The sequence below is a fragment of the Podarcis liolepis genome, assembly GCF_965112155.1.
Source record: "Podarcis liolepis genome assembly, chromosome: 3".
NCBI lineage: Eukaryota > Metazoa > Chordata > Lepidosauria > Squamata > Lacertidae > Podarcis > Podarcis liolepis.
Window position 1 is genome coordinate 33,875,361 of NC_139557.1, and position 13,195 is coordinate 33,888,555.

The 13,195-nt window shown below is 44.3% G+C and overlaps 2 long non-coding RNA genes across 2 annotated transcripts; one reads left to right on the top strand and one right to left on the bottom strand.

The window, feature by feature from the left end:
- The first annotated feature begins 1,252 nt into the window (after nt 1-1,252).
- LOC310703597 lies at nt 1,253-2,754 on the top strand. The gene is made up of 2 exons (XR_014524271.1): nt 1,253-1,941; nt 2,558-2,754. It is a non-coding gene; the product is annotated as an uncharacterized lncRNA (long non-coding RNA).
- Nucleotides 2,755-4,599: 1,845 nt separating this feature from the next.
- On the bottom strand, nt 4,600-5,841 carry LOC310703598. Its single transcript, XR_014524272.1, has 2 exons — nt 5,074-5,841; nt 4,600-4,939 (listed from the first exon to the last, which is right to left on the bottom strand). It is a non-coding gene; the product is annotated as an uncharacterized lncRNA (long non-coding RNA).
- Nucleotides 5,842-13,195: the final 7,354 nt, after the last annotated feature.

Consider the following 13,195-nt stretch of genomic DNA (forward strand, 5'->3'; position numbering starts at 1 on the left):
CTGAGTCAGGATTTGGAGCTTCTGCTGAGTCAGAACAATTTTATCAAATTAGGGATGGGGGATTTATAGATCCTGCCCAGTCTCTGTCAGATTTGGAGCACCTGTACTGCTATGTTTGGCTTTCTTTCTTTTTTAACATTATGCATATTGGATACCTGCACACCTGCATAGACCAATTTGAGCTGCACTGCATCATGGACTTCGTAGTATACAGCTGTTCTGCATGGGTACAATGTAGCTCTCATGTGGACTAAATTAACTTGTAAATTAAAAAAATATTTCTCTGCCATGTAAATGGAATTAATTGATCTAGTCTGGGGAGGATCAGACACAGCTGGATTCAAGAATTCATTTGGATGTTTGTTCAAACAATGCGCAATGTGACAACCAAAATCTCATTTGTAGTCTCAGCAGCACAATTGCATTCAAATGTGTATTGTCGGCTCTAACCACTCCAAAAGTGTAATATGGATACGATTCTCCTCCCATCTAGAACTTGTAACACGAAACAGTGTTTAAGGGTTTTTTTTAAATCCTTGCCAAGTACTCATGCAAGCGCTGGTTACGACTTAATGAATTAAGGTAACTGAATGCATCCAGATGTGAATGGCACAGCTTAAACAAATAGATTTGAGAGTGTCCCTTCTAGTTTTTAATCATTACCCACCAACATACAAAAAGACAAGCAAACATTGGATGACAACTGTTCAAAGAACACCTAGCAATCAGGAAATTGATTTTACAAGCAAAAACAATAGAGATCTTTTGACCATCACTGTGCATTTCCAGTATGGAAGAATTACCGTATTTTTCGCTCTATAGGACGCACCCGACCATAGGACACACCTTGTTTCAGAGGGGGAGAACAAGAAAAAAAAATCTCCCCCTCTCTGCGCAGCGCCCCTTCAGAGAAGCAGCAGGAGAAACGGAGCCCCTTCCATTTCTCCTCCCACTTAGCTGAAGGGGCGCTGCATCTTAGCTGAAGGGGCACCTACCCTTCAGCAAAAGGAACCCAAAGCCTCCAGAGCGCAGCGGGAGCTCGCGCTGTGCTCCGGAGGCTTCAGGCAGCTATCTTTGAAGCCTGGAGAGTAAGAGGGGTTGGTGCGCACCGACTCCTCTCGCTCTCCAGGCTTCAGCGAAAGCAAAGCGAAGCCTCCGGAGCACGGTGGGAGCGCTCCCGCTGCGCTTCGGAGGCTTCGCTTTGCTATCGCTGAAGCCAAGGAGCCTGCATTTGCTCCATAAGACGCACACACATTTCCCCTTAATTTTTGGAGGGGGAACTGTGCGTCTTATAAAGCAAAAAATACGGTATGGCTTTCAAGTATCAGAGGTGGCATGCCAGTCGCTGGGGAACAAAAGTGGGGTGAGTGCTCGTCTGCTCATGTCCTGCTGGTGAACTTCACGCCAGTATTTGGTAGGCCATTGTGAGAATGCCGGACTAGATAAGCTTTTGGTCTGGGAAAGGAAACAGGTAACGTACACCAGGTAAACAGATGCCCCACTCCTCTCTGGTGTGCACACCAGCGTGCAAATACATCTTGAAACGCACCAGGGAGAAGCACCCTCACTGCGTTTTAAGATGGTAATCTGCACATAGCCTTAGATCAGGTTTAATCTTATCGTAGGGCTGGGAGAGGCCTCTGTCAGAAATCCCAGAAAGTCACTGTGTGGCGTTTGCCTGTTCGTTTGAAAATGTCTGTACAGAGGGAGATAAAGAGTTAATAGGTAGACCAATAGAAAGCCAGAGGTGGAGCCTACCTGTTTATAAAAGGGCTTAGCCTGAGGTTTGGGTTGGTTGGTTTTAGTGGGTTGGTTGGTTGGGAAAGGCAGTTGGGAAAGCAGTTGGCAGACAGTTGGAATTAGAGAGACAGTTAGTACAGTTGGTTCTTGTGTGAGGGGAGGTAGAAGAGTTAGAGACAGGATAAAAATAAGACTAAGAAGGTAAAGAGTAACAACGTTTTGAATGCAGTTAAAGTTTATTTGTGTCTGCAATAAACTACACTCTTCTTTGTTAACTTAAGAACCTGACTGAGACTAAGTGATTTACCAGGGAGGACCTGGTAGGTGGCAGCGGATTAGTGGTGTACGGGTCAATAGTCCGTGAGACGACCAGGGGCTCTGTATGAATGCCACACACTGAAATTTGAGTGTTCATGTCAGAGGGCTGTCAGGGGGAACAGGTTCCTCAACAGATCAGAAGGGAGACTCGAAGTAAAGTTAGCTGTTCTATTTAGGAAATTAGTATACAACAGAGATCGCACAGGCACGGCTGCCCCCGTGAAGTCCAGCAACATCCCGAGGGCCACAGGATCCATAAGTCTAAGCTGCCTGGACCCTGCTCTGTGACCAATGCCAGCATGGAATTAGTTGAATGCCCATTGCAGTGCTGTGGCTTGAGATGTTCTAGGTACATTGCATCCCATCCTATCTGTATATGACAAGCAGAAGACGACGGGAAAAGGGGGAAACTGAAGTTGGGGGGGGTAGGGAGAGGGTTACATGGCCACCTGGCAGGCTACATTTTTATTTTGTCTTCTTATTGGCTTATGTGTCACAGAAAGATGTGCCTCCTCTCTGCTCCCCCCGCCACAACCGTTCAGCTGAGGAGGAGCCTCCGAGACGGATGCATTTCTTCATTTCCTCACACACCATCTGCCTGTTGTTTATTCGATCTCCATCTGTTACCTGAGATTTTGCTTCTGCGTGTTTCTAAAGGCTTATTACTAAACACAAGCACGCTACAAACAGCAAAAAGAGAGAGAGAGAGGTCCATTTAGCAATGAGGTTCTTTTAGTCTCATCTTTATAACCTCCCTTTCTTGGACAAATGTTGTTGTTGTTGTTGTTGTTGTTGTTGTTGTTGTTGTTGTTGTTGTTGTTGTTTTTCTTACCCCTCCCAAGCCCACCATCACTCCTCTTCAGCCATGATTATTTAAAGTCTGCCATGCAGCGTTCATCTATAATTTATTTATTTGTTTGAATATTTATGACCCTCATAACATATATTGAGGTGGCTTACAGAATAAATACTCATCAACAGGTATCTGCAAATCCTGATTTTCAAACATCAGTAAAACAGCAATAGATGCGTGTTGGCTAAATGGCAGGGGGGAATCATATTGCGAAGGCCTGTCTAAAAAGTACCGTTTTTCAAGAGACGTCTGAAAAAAGGCAGGGATGGTTCCTGCTGAACCTCTACTGGCAGGGAGTTCCATCATCATCATTTTATTTGTATGCCGCCTTTCCATAGTTAAAACAGTGTTCAAGGTGGCTTACAACATGGCAAGATTTACATAATTACCAACATAACAAAAGTCATAAGCAATAAATAAAACACATCAAAAAGTACGCAACCAAATGGAAAACAATTTCCACATAAATCACGAGATCTAAAACTAAGAATATTAATTACTTAACTAATATCAATTACAATTTAAAATTACATAAATAAAAGCAATTAAAAAAATAAAAATCAGAGCCCTCTCTGCCCAGTGGCAGCAGCAGCAGTTTTTTATGGAGCCTGTCAGCCCCCCCCCCCAAGCCAGGTGGAGAGAAGCAGGGCAGGGCCCTCAGGTTCCCGGCAGATCAGTCCTCAAAGGAGGCTTCCTTGCAGAGTATGAAATTTCTGATTCAGAACCTTATCAAGAAAGTTGAAGACCAAGAACAAAGATGCAGCCACCTCCTGGAACAAAATGAAAACCTTGAAAGCATTCAGATTAAAGAGAGCGAGCATTTCCAGGAAAGAGAAGCAATGTATACACAAAATGTCAGACCTGCACCCCTTAGGCACCTGCTACTCGGGTCTCACCAAGGGGGCGATGAGCGCGTCACTCCCTGCCTGACTCTCTTCCTTCTCTCTCTGCACTTCCCGGCATCCTCTGAGACAGAGAGACCAAGGTTAGCAAACAGAAGCTTTCTGTCACAGGCCCCGCCCACTTTGGGTTCTGGAACTCTAGGGAGGCAAGGACCGTTGAAGAGGAGTCCGAGACCGTTGGATTACTCAGGGAGAGACGGTTGCCTGTTTAGATCAGGGGTTGTCAACCTGGTCCCTACCGCTCACTAGCGGGCGTTTCAGGATTCTGGGTGGGCGGCATAAGCTGAATCCTCCTTCCATTGAGCAATGGTGGGCAGTAAGGAAATTTTACCATCAAGAAAGATACATTAGTGGGCAGTAGGTATAAAAAGGTTGGCTACCCCTAGTCTAGATCCTTTTTGAAACGGGCTGTTTCTTGTCGAGAGAGTGAGACAGTGAGCAACTCCCCATCACCACCAATCCTTTTCTGTAGCTCTTCATTTTGGGGGGCATTCTGTTTTTCTAGTTCCTCAACTTTCTTTTTAAGTACCAATATTTTTCCACGACTTCCAGCTCTCTTTTGCTTAGATATTCCTTCTTGGATTTCATCTCCTGATAATTGCTTTTTGAGTTCCTCTAACTGTGTTGTTAAGGATATTAATTTGGCTTTGTTTTGCAGCTTTAATTTGGAAATCTTGGTTTTCAGTTGCTTCTTTTTCTTTCTTTAATTGTTGTTCTTTAAGGCATAACTCATTATCCTTTTCCCTGACAAGTTCTTTGAGTCGTGCTACCAGCTGTTCATTTTGTACCAGCTTTTCTGTCAAATCGGTCACTGACATGCTTGCTGCTTGAAATGGACCATGAGCTCCAGATTTAGTAGCTGAAACATCACCGCTGCCCCTTTTCAGCATAGTTTTAAAGCATAGTTCCAGAGGGCATGGCCTGCCACAAGAAAAGCTCAGTCCCTAGTGAAGGCCAGCTGAACCTCAGGGGTTGTGGGAACTACCAGAAGTGCCCTGTGAGAGGATCTCAGTGATCAAGGTGGGAAATATTCTCTTGGGACTGCATGTGAAACGTGGGGAAGGCGAGGAACCTCAGACCAGAAGGCTGGACCTTGGGACACCCTCTAGGCCAGTGATGGCCAAACCTGGCCCTCCAGCTGTTTTGGGACTACAATTCCCATCATCCCTGACCACTGGTCCTGTTAGCTAGGGATGATGGGAGTTGTAGTCCCAAAACAGCTGGAGGGCCAAGTTTGGCCATCTCTGCTCTAGGCCATACACATTCCCCTGTCATGGACCAGGAGAACAGCAGCATGAAGGTGAAATGACCTCCACCTGCAGCTAGTCAGCTTCAAGGACACAGAGGAGAAGGCACTGATAAGAACCAGCTGGCTTCAGCCTTCTTAAGCAGAGCTCCCAGCAGCAGTCAGATGCTGGAAACAACGCCAGGGGTGCCCGGTTCTACCTTGTTGCTTCCTGCTCACCATCTGGACCTTTGGCTTCATGATCATCGGATTCCCTGACCGCTGGATGGTCTGACTATGTGGACTGTTGTTTGCCCAACCCTTGGAACAGACTTAACATTGCATGCTGACTCTGCCAAGCCTATATCAGAGACTCTTCTGTTTGTTTGGCCTCACACACTGCTGAGTTCTGCATGCTATAGCTCAAGCATATCCAGCACCGTGGTGCAAAGATCCCTCCAGTGCCCCCCCCCGCAACTCCAAAACATGGGAGGGGGGTGGCTGGCACTTGTTGTAGCTTCCAAATCAGGCACAAGAATAGCCCCACATGCAATGCATTACAGTACTCCAGGTGTGAAGTTACTAGTGTGTGGGCTGCTGTGGGAAGGCTATTCCTGTCCTGGACTGGGCATAGCTGGTGAACCAACCCAAGCCACTCGCTGGGAGTAATGGGTGGTCCAAGCCACTGATGTCATCATGTGGTACAGAAGGTGCCTTTCCTGAAGGAAGAGTTTGGATTTGATATCCCACTTTATCACTACCCTAAGGAGTCTCAAAGCAGCTAACATTCTCCCTTCCTCCCTTCCTCCCCCACAATAAACACTCTGTGAGGTGAGTGGGGCTGAGAGACTTCAGAGAAGTGTAACTAGCCCGAGGTCACCCAGCAGCTGCATATGGAGGAGCGGGGAAGCAAACCCGGTTCACCAGATTACAAGTCTACCACTCTTAACCACTACACCACATGGGCTCCCAGGAAGGTGTGTTCAAGTGGATGCCCCCATACCACTGCTTCCTGGCTGAGAAGAAGTCTTCAATCTAAAAGTTGGCAACCCCTGTTATAGATAATACTGAGTCTATAAGAATAAAAGAAAATTTTTATAAATTAGCTTGGAGATGGTATTTAACACCAGTCAGATTAAAACAAATAAACGAGGAATGTTCGGTGTTATATTGGACGGGATGCCAGGAAAATGGGAATTATGCTCACATGCGGCGGGGGTGTAAATCTGTACAATTTTTATGGCAAAGGGTGTTTAAGGAGATAACAGAAATCACTGGGTTAAAGCTGACTGAAAGTCCAGAGGTAGCATTATTATCAATATACGATGGGGTGGAAGTTTCGCAGGCTATGAGGGACTCACAAATTTATTGAAAGCTGCACGAATTATGACAGCTAGGAAGTGGAAGGGGCAAGCAGAATATAAAATGGCAGAATGGTATAAAGTGGTGTGGGATATAGCTATTAATGGTAAATTAACCATTAATGTGTCATTAAGGTAAGATGGGGAATATGCAGGAGAAATGGTTTTGAGGAGATACGGAGGGTGTTTGTAGAAGTTGTACTGTTAAAACAGAAAGGGGTCAAACAACCATAAGAGGTGTTGAAGTTTTGGGAGGCTGGGTAGTTACAATGGAATGGTCTTGGTGATGGGGTGCACATTTTTATTTTTATTTATTTATGATTAGTCCTTTGTCGAAATAAAAAATAAAAACAAAAAATTGGGAGGGGGGAGATAATACTGAGCTACAGAGACCTATCCTGTGGTTTGGTATAAGACAGCTTCCTAAGCACTGGCAAAGATTGCACAAAACCATGAATTTGCAAAAGAAGCACAATGGCATTCCATCCTCGTTCTTTGCTGAGGTTTGGGGGGGGGGGGTGTTTTTATTTAAGATAATGCCTCACTGCTAAACAACAATGGGAGGTGAAAAATAAAGAGGGGAATCCTCTCTCTGATCATTTTCTGTCCACCTCTAACAAATATTTAACTGTTAACATAGCTCTCAGATTATGCCTCACATCTTCAGGAAATGTCAGCTCGCTAGTCACACAGCTGACCTCTCCAGCATTCCTGACATTGCTTCCGTCAAGCTTTCCTGGCCGAGATCCATAAACAGTCAATTTAGCTGACATGAAGAGGGTTCCTCTTGACACCTCAGGTTAGAATTCAGGCAAGGTTTTGCTAATCTAGGTCATAAAACATTTTCTTAGCTTGTTGTTCTTAAAAAGGTGCCCAGAGTGAGCTCCACTTCCCTCCTGACCTAATGATATCAGTCTGTCAGAGCTAAATGGGAAGAGGAGCAGCCCGGCTTTTCCCTCAAATTGCCCTCTGGTTTGTTTGTTTTCACAAATCATCTGTTGTGATTGTGACAGACCAGTTTTTATCTGAACATCCAAGTGTCCCTATTTTCCAACAACATCCCTGATTTAGAGAAGCTGCTCCAGTTTCTGATTTGATCCTGGAATGTCCCGCTTTTCCTTAGGATGTCCCTATGTAGGTTATCTGAAGGCAATTCTGTATAGGGAAGTTTTTTAAAAGGTTTTATGTTATTATATATGTTGGAAGCTGCCCAGAGTGGCTGGGGCAACCTGGTAAGATGTGTGGGGTATAAATTGTAAAATTATCATTATGGAATGGGATGGCCATATTTTCGCTGGATAGATGTTGGAGGGTATGAAAAAATATTTTATTATTTGTATCCTACCTGTCTGACTGGGTTGCCCCAGCCACTCTGGGCAGCTTCCAAGAAAATATAAAAACACAGCAAGACACTTAAACATTTAAAAATTCCCTATACAGGGTTGCCTTCAGATGTCTTCTAAAAAGAATTTTAAGGTCTTAGATAAGGTCTAAACAGAATTTTAAGGTCTTAGATATGTAATAAATATTCATAAATATACCAAGCAAACATTTACATAAATATATAAACCATATGTCTGAAAACCCCACAGAAAAAAGGCCTGAACAAACTTACCTCAATTATTTCTCTGCAAGGTCAAAGTGGGAAACCTCCCCATTGTCTTTTTCCTTCACAAATCCTGTCTTAAGGGCATATTTAAGATATGAATAGGGTGTGAGCCTGTGACCTGGCTCAGGAACTAAGTATTTATCATTACAAAAGACTGGCCAGGCTCCCCAGGCAATCCAATCAAGTGACCATTAAACAGGTAACCTGGCAGACAGGAGGTAAACAAAGCACTCAGATTTCTGCTGTAGACCTCCCTTTCTGTGATGTATGTATGATGTTTCTGGGGGGTGTGTGTCTTGAACTACACCCCTTCTGTGATGTATGTATGATGTTTCGGGGGGGTGTCTTGAACTACACCCCTTCTGTGATGTATGTATGATGTTTCTGGGGGTGGTCATGATCTACATGGTGGCAATTTCAAAAGTCTATATAAGGGCTTTTACACCATTGTTCAGGGTTCCTCCTCCCTCCTGCGTGTGGTGAGGACCCTGTTGCAACAGATCAATAAAGATCAGGCTTACTAGCTGCTTTGCTTCTCAATATTCTCTGCTTGGACTCTGTTATTTTCTCCTACCAATAGGGAACCTACGTAAGGACTCTATATGTGCTCTTGAATACCCCATGAGGGGAAAAGGGCAGATTTTTTTGTTTACAACAAACCCAAGAACACTTCATGCAAATTAACTTTAATGGAGCCCATCAAATGATTCACCACTGTCTGTGGAACTGTTTTATGCATAAAACATTTTTTTTAAAAAAAGAAATCTTTACATGCAAGGTGCAAATTGAAAGATGAACTTCGGGAGCAACATAGGCGAGCTAAAACACATGTGAACTTGTTTTTCAGATATTTGGCAAGGAAACCTTAGTGGTTGCATGGCAGGCTAAAATTCAACTAGTGGAGCTGTTCTCTGCATATACAACTCCCCTATCAATGTGTTGTGATGGACTTCCAACTGCTATGCATAAAGAGAGCCTTTTCCTGGGAAGCAGGTAGCAAGTAGACTGCTACATTACCCTGTGCAAAAAACAAACAAACCGCTTGTGGAAAGTAACTTGGTGGGAGACAAAGTAGCCAAGAGAATTGGCCGAGAAGGTGACTAGAGAGATCAAAACCACCAAGGGAGCCTGTGGTTGAGCTGCAATTTACACCCAGGTCAAAAGCCAAAAATCTCTCTCTTTGCCCACACTGGCCTTCTATAAATCATGTTCAACAGACAATTTCACCCTAAGCAGAAAAACATGGATTTATTATTATTTGGGGTGGGGTGTGTGTTTAAAATGAATGCTACAGTAAATGAGAAAGGTCCTTATACATCTGTGAATTGCACCGTCTTGTGTACGAGGGTCTCGCTGCCCAGTGCAAGAGCTGAGGTGGATCACTACTTTGCAAAGTGCTGCTATTATCAAGCTGCTTTAAGGAAAACTGATAACTGGAGAACAAAAGGATGAATAAGATCCATCTTTCCTGGGAGGCGGGAAACCTCATGGCTTTGCTCTGAAAATAGAATGGGTTGCTAGGCAGAGAATTCTGTAATCAGAAAAGCTTCTGATAACTGAAGGAAGGGGATATTTGGTATAGTTTTTGTTTTTTAAAAAGATGCCTGCAGTGATACCCCTAAACCAGGGGTGGCTAAACAGTGGGCCTTCAGACATAGTTGAACTACAACTCCCATCATCCTTGCTCATTTGCCATGCTTGCTGGGGGTGATGGGGGCTGGAGCCCAGTGGCATCTGAACGACCACTTACTTGAAGCTTGTGTTGTCACACTCAAACAAGCTAGAGAGGCAGAGAATCCCATCTCCTTGGAACTGCATACCTTCAGGTGCCTCATCGCTTCCAGATTCTGTTTACTGGCCTTACAATTTACTGTGACAGAATCTCAGAACCTTAAGAAAGAAGACAAAACCTGTGTACACACCATACATTTAAAGCCACCACTACCCCAAGAATCCTGGGAAATGTGGTTTGTTAAAGATACTGTGAATTATAGTTCAGTGAGGAGTAAACTACAGTTCCCATGATTATTTCGGTGTACAGACAAGGGAATGTGCTTTAAACGTATCCCCTCCCCCAAGGATCCTGGGAAATGTAGTTTGAAGGTACCATGAATTATAGTTTGCTAAGGAATAAACTACAGTTCCCAGGATTATTTCAGTGTTCAGGCAAGGGAATGTGCTTTAAACGTATGGCATTTATGCAGCCAGAGGGGGTAAGATGTTAGCAATCTAAAACATCCATGAAATAGTTGAGCATCTTCTTTTGAACAACTTAATGCTCAACAAACATAAGAAAAGCTGTGTTTGCTTTTGGATTGCATTGGTGAGCTAGTAAGCGACACATAACCTCACCACGCCGTCGCAAAACAGCAGGTAAGAAAGCTTTCAAAAATGAAATGAAATTGGTAGTTTGAGGCATACAGGATACAGCGTTGACCGTATTAGTCCCTCGGGCGGGGGAAGGAACGATGCGTGTCAGTTGCCGCTTAGGAAAAATCCCGGGTTAAAATAATACAGGTGAAGAGGAAAAAACTCCACGGGTCACGGAGCCTGAACATGGCTTATGTTTCCAAGCCGCCTTGGCTCTGCGCTTAATGGCACCTTTTGCTGTGTGTGTCTCTGGAACTTCAGAGCTGCTCCCTGTAGCCTCTCAGGAAGTTGTGTGAGGTTCTTTCACAGTCCATCTTTTAAATGACCCCATTGCTCTGGGTGCAAAAGGAAGACACAGGGAGAGACCACATGCCCCCAGCTGCCCTGTTGCTGATCGGGAAGAGATTAAGTCGAGAAGCTGAGCATCTCCGTCTCCTTCTCTCTCTCTCTTTTTACAAAATTGCAGCAGTTAAAAGGAATGTTTTCCTTGACAACCCCCCTACTAAACTGGGATTAACTTCAAGGCTGCAAAGTGGCAACAGCTCTAGAGTGACCAGTAATCAAGACAATAGACAATGCTGCTTTCTTTAATCTCAGGCCTGTTGAAACAGCCCCTTGACAGGTGATGGATTAGCAGAAATACACAACTTCCTAATGTCTTCATAGAAACACTGTATGGTTTATCTTCAGGCACACTGAGGCCATTATTTTGCCTCTTGCAGGGCCTTCCTTCCTTAATCCTACTCTTTTCCTTTTGCTGTGGATTCCTTCTCCTTGGTTTACCCTTCTCTCTCTCCCTCTTTCCAAGGCCGCTAGAATCCCCTTAATCAGCATCTAGCCGGCTGCTGTCACAGCAGGAAAATGGATAGGATCTGCATTGCAGATGAATCGCCAGAGAGCCAGATTAAAGCTGTTTCGACTGACTGAGGCTGGGGCTGGGGCATCCTCCTTTGCGAATGTTGTCGCTGGAGGCACTTTCCTTTGTCTTCAGCTCTGTGTGTGCAGTCTCTCTCTGTGTGTGTATGCAGTTTGATGCTTTCAGCTGTTGGTGCCAGCCAGTTATACTGCAGCGGACAGATGGTGCAGGCTTATCCCCACAGAGCAGCCACACAGCACCACCAAGCTAGATATCAATAAAAAAGCGGATGTAACTCTGGACGGGCGATCGGCATGCCTGCTGGAAAAAGGCGAAGCTGTTCTCAACCAAAGCCAAGACAAACGGTATCAGGCTAATGCAGGCTGCCTATAGGAGGAGAACCTTGTTGTAAACAAAATCTGCCCTTCTTCTCTTATGGGGTATCCAAGAGCCCGTATAGAGTCCTTAAGTGGGTTCCCTATTGGTAGGAGAAAATAACAGAGGCCAACCAGAGAATATTGAGAAGCAAAGCAGCTAGTAAGCCTGGTCTTTATTAAAGCTGTTGCAACAGGGTGCCCCCCTCACATGCAGGAGGACAGAGGAGGACCCAGAACAAAGGTGTGCCTGCCCTTATATAGACATTTTAAATTCCCTGCCCTGGAGCTCAAGACCACCCCTCCATACATCATACCTACATCACAGAAGGGGTGTAACCCAAGACACCCACACCCACCCATCACAAAAGGCAGTCTACAACAGAAATTTGAATGTTGATGTTTTTCCTGTCTGCCAGGTTATCTGATAATGCCTTATCTGATTGCCTTTCCTGGTAGTCTGCCCATTCCTTTGAGATGGTGATTACCCAATTCCTAAGATAATGGGAAGGTCCCCTCACCCCCCCCTCCCTCCTTGCAGAGAAAACATTTGGTCAGTTTGGGAGTCAAAATGGTTTCAGGGCGGGTCTTCCTGTGCTGCTCCAGACATGTGGTCCACATATCTATATATGTGCTTGGTTGGTACATTTATGAACATTTATTATTTATATATAAGACCTTAATTTTTTTTTTACAACCTCCACATCTGGGTCTCCTTCTTTGGCGATCACTCGTAGCCGAGTAAGATTGTGTTCCATGAACAGTGAGTCTGTAAGTGACTGCGGAGGTCAATTCTGGATCCACGCATCCTTCCACAGTGGGGGACATAGGTTTCCGAGAGGGAATTGATCACAGTGAGGGTTTGCCAAGCATGCCTTCCTCTTAGCACGTTTCTCCCTTTCATCCTGAGTTCAAGCATCTTCAAAGCCCATGACACCTTTGGTAAAGGCTGTTCTCCAACTGGAGCGCTCGCAGGCCAGTGCTTCCCATTTGTCAGTGCTTATCCTACATTTTTAAAGATTTGCCTTGACAACGTCTATACCTCTTTTGTCGACCACCAGCATTATGCTTTCCATTCTTAAGTTGGGAAAAGAGTAGTTGCTTTTGGAAGACAATAATCAGGCATCCAAACAACACAAGCAGTCCAACGAAGTTGGTGTTATGTTACAATATTTTAAAGGTCTCAGATATAGAATAAATATTCATAAATGCACACATATCTAAATATATAAACCATGTGGCTGAAATAGTACAGGAGAGCAATCCTGAAACCATTTTGACTCTCCCAATGACCTCAAATATTCCTGTGTAGTAAGGATTTCTATATAAAAACAACTTGACAATTCTGCAGATGTCAGGTATTTTACTTTCTGAAATATGGCACTATATGATTACAAGAATGAGAAACAAATTTTAAATACAAAAATATTCAACTTGGGAATCTTAGGAGCAATTATTCAGGTTTTGCATCCTATACTGCCATCCGTGGAAGGAGCATAGCACTGAAGGCATTTTGAGTTCAGTGGCCATGCTGTGGGTTGTATTCAACATGGTGCCAAGTTGAATGTGCCGTCAGTGCAAGGTTTT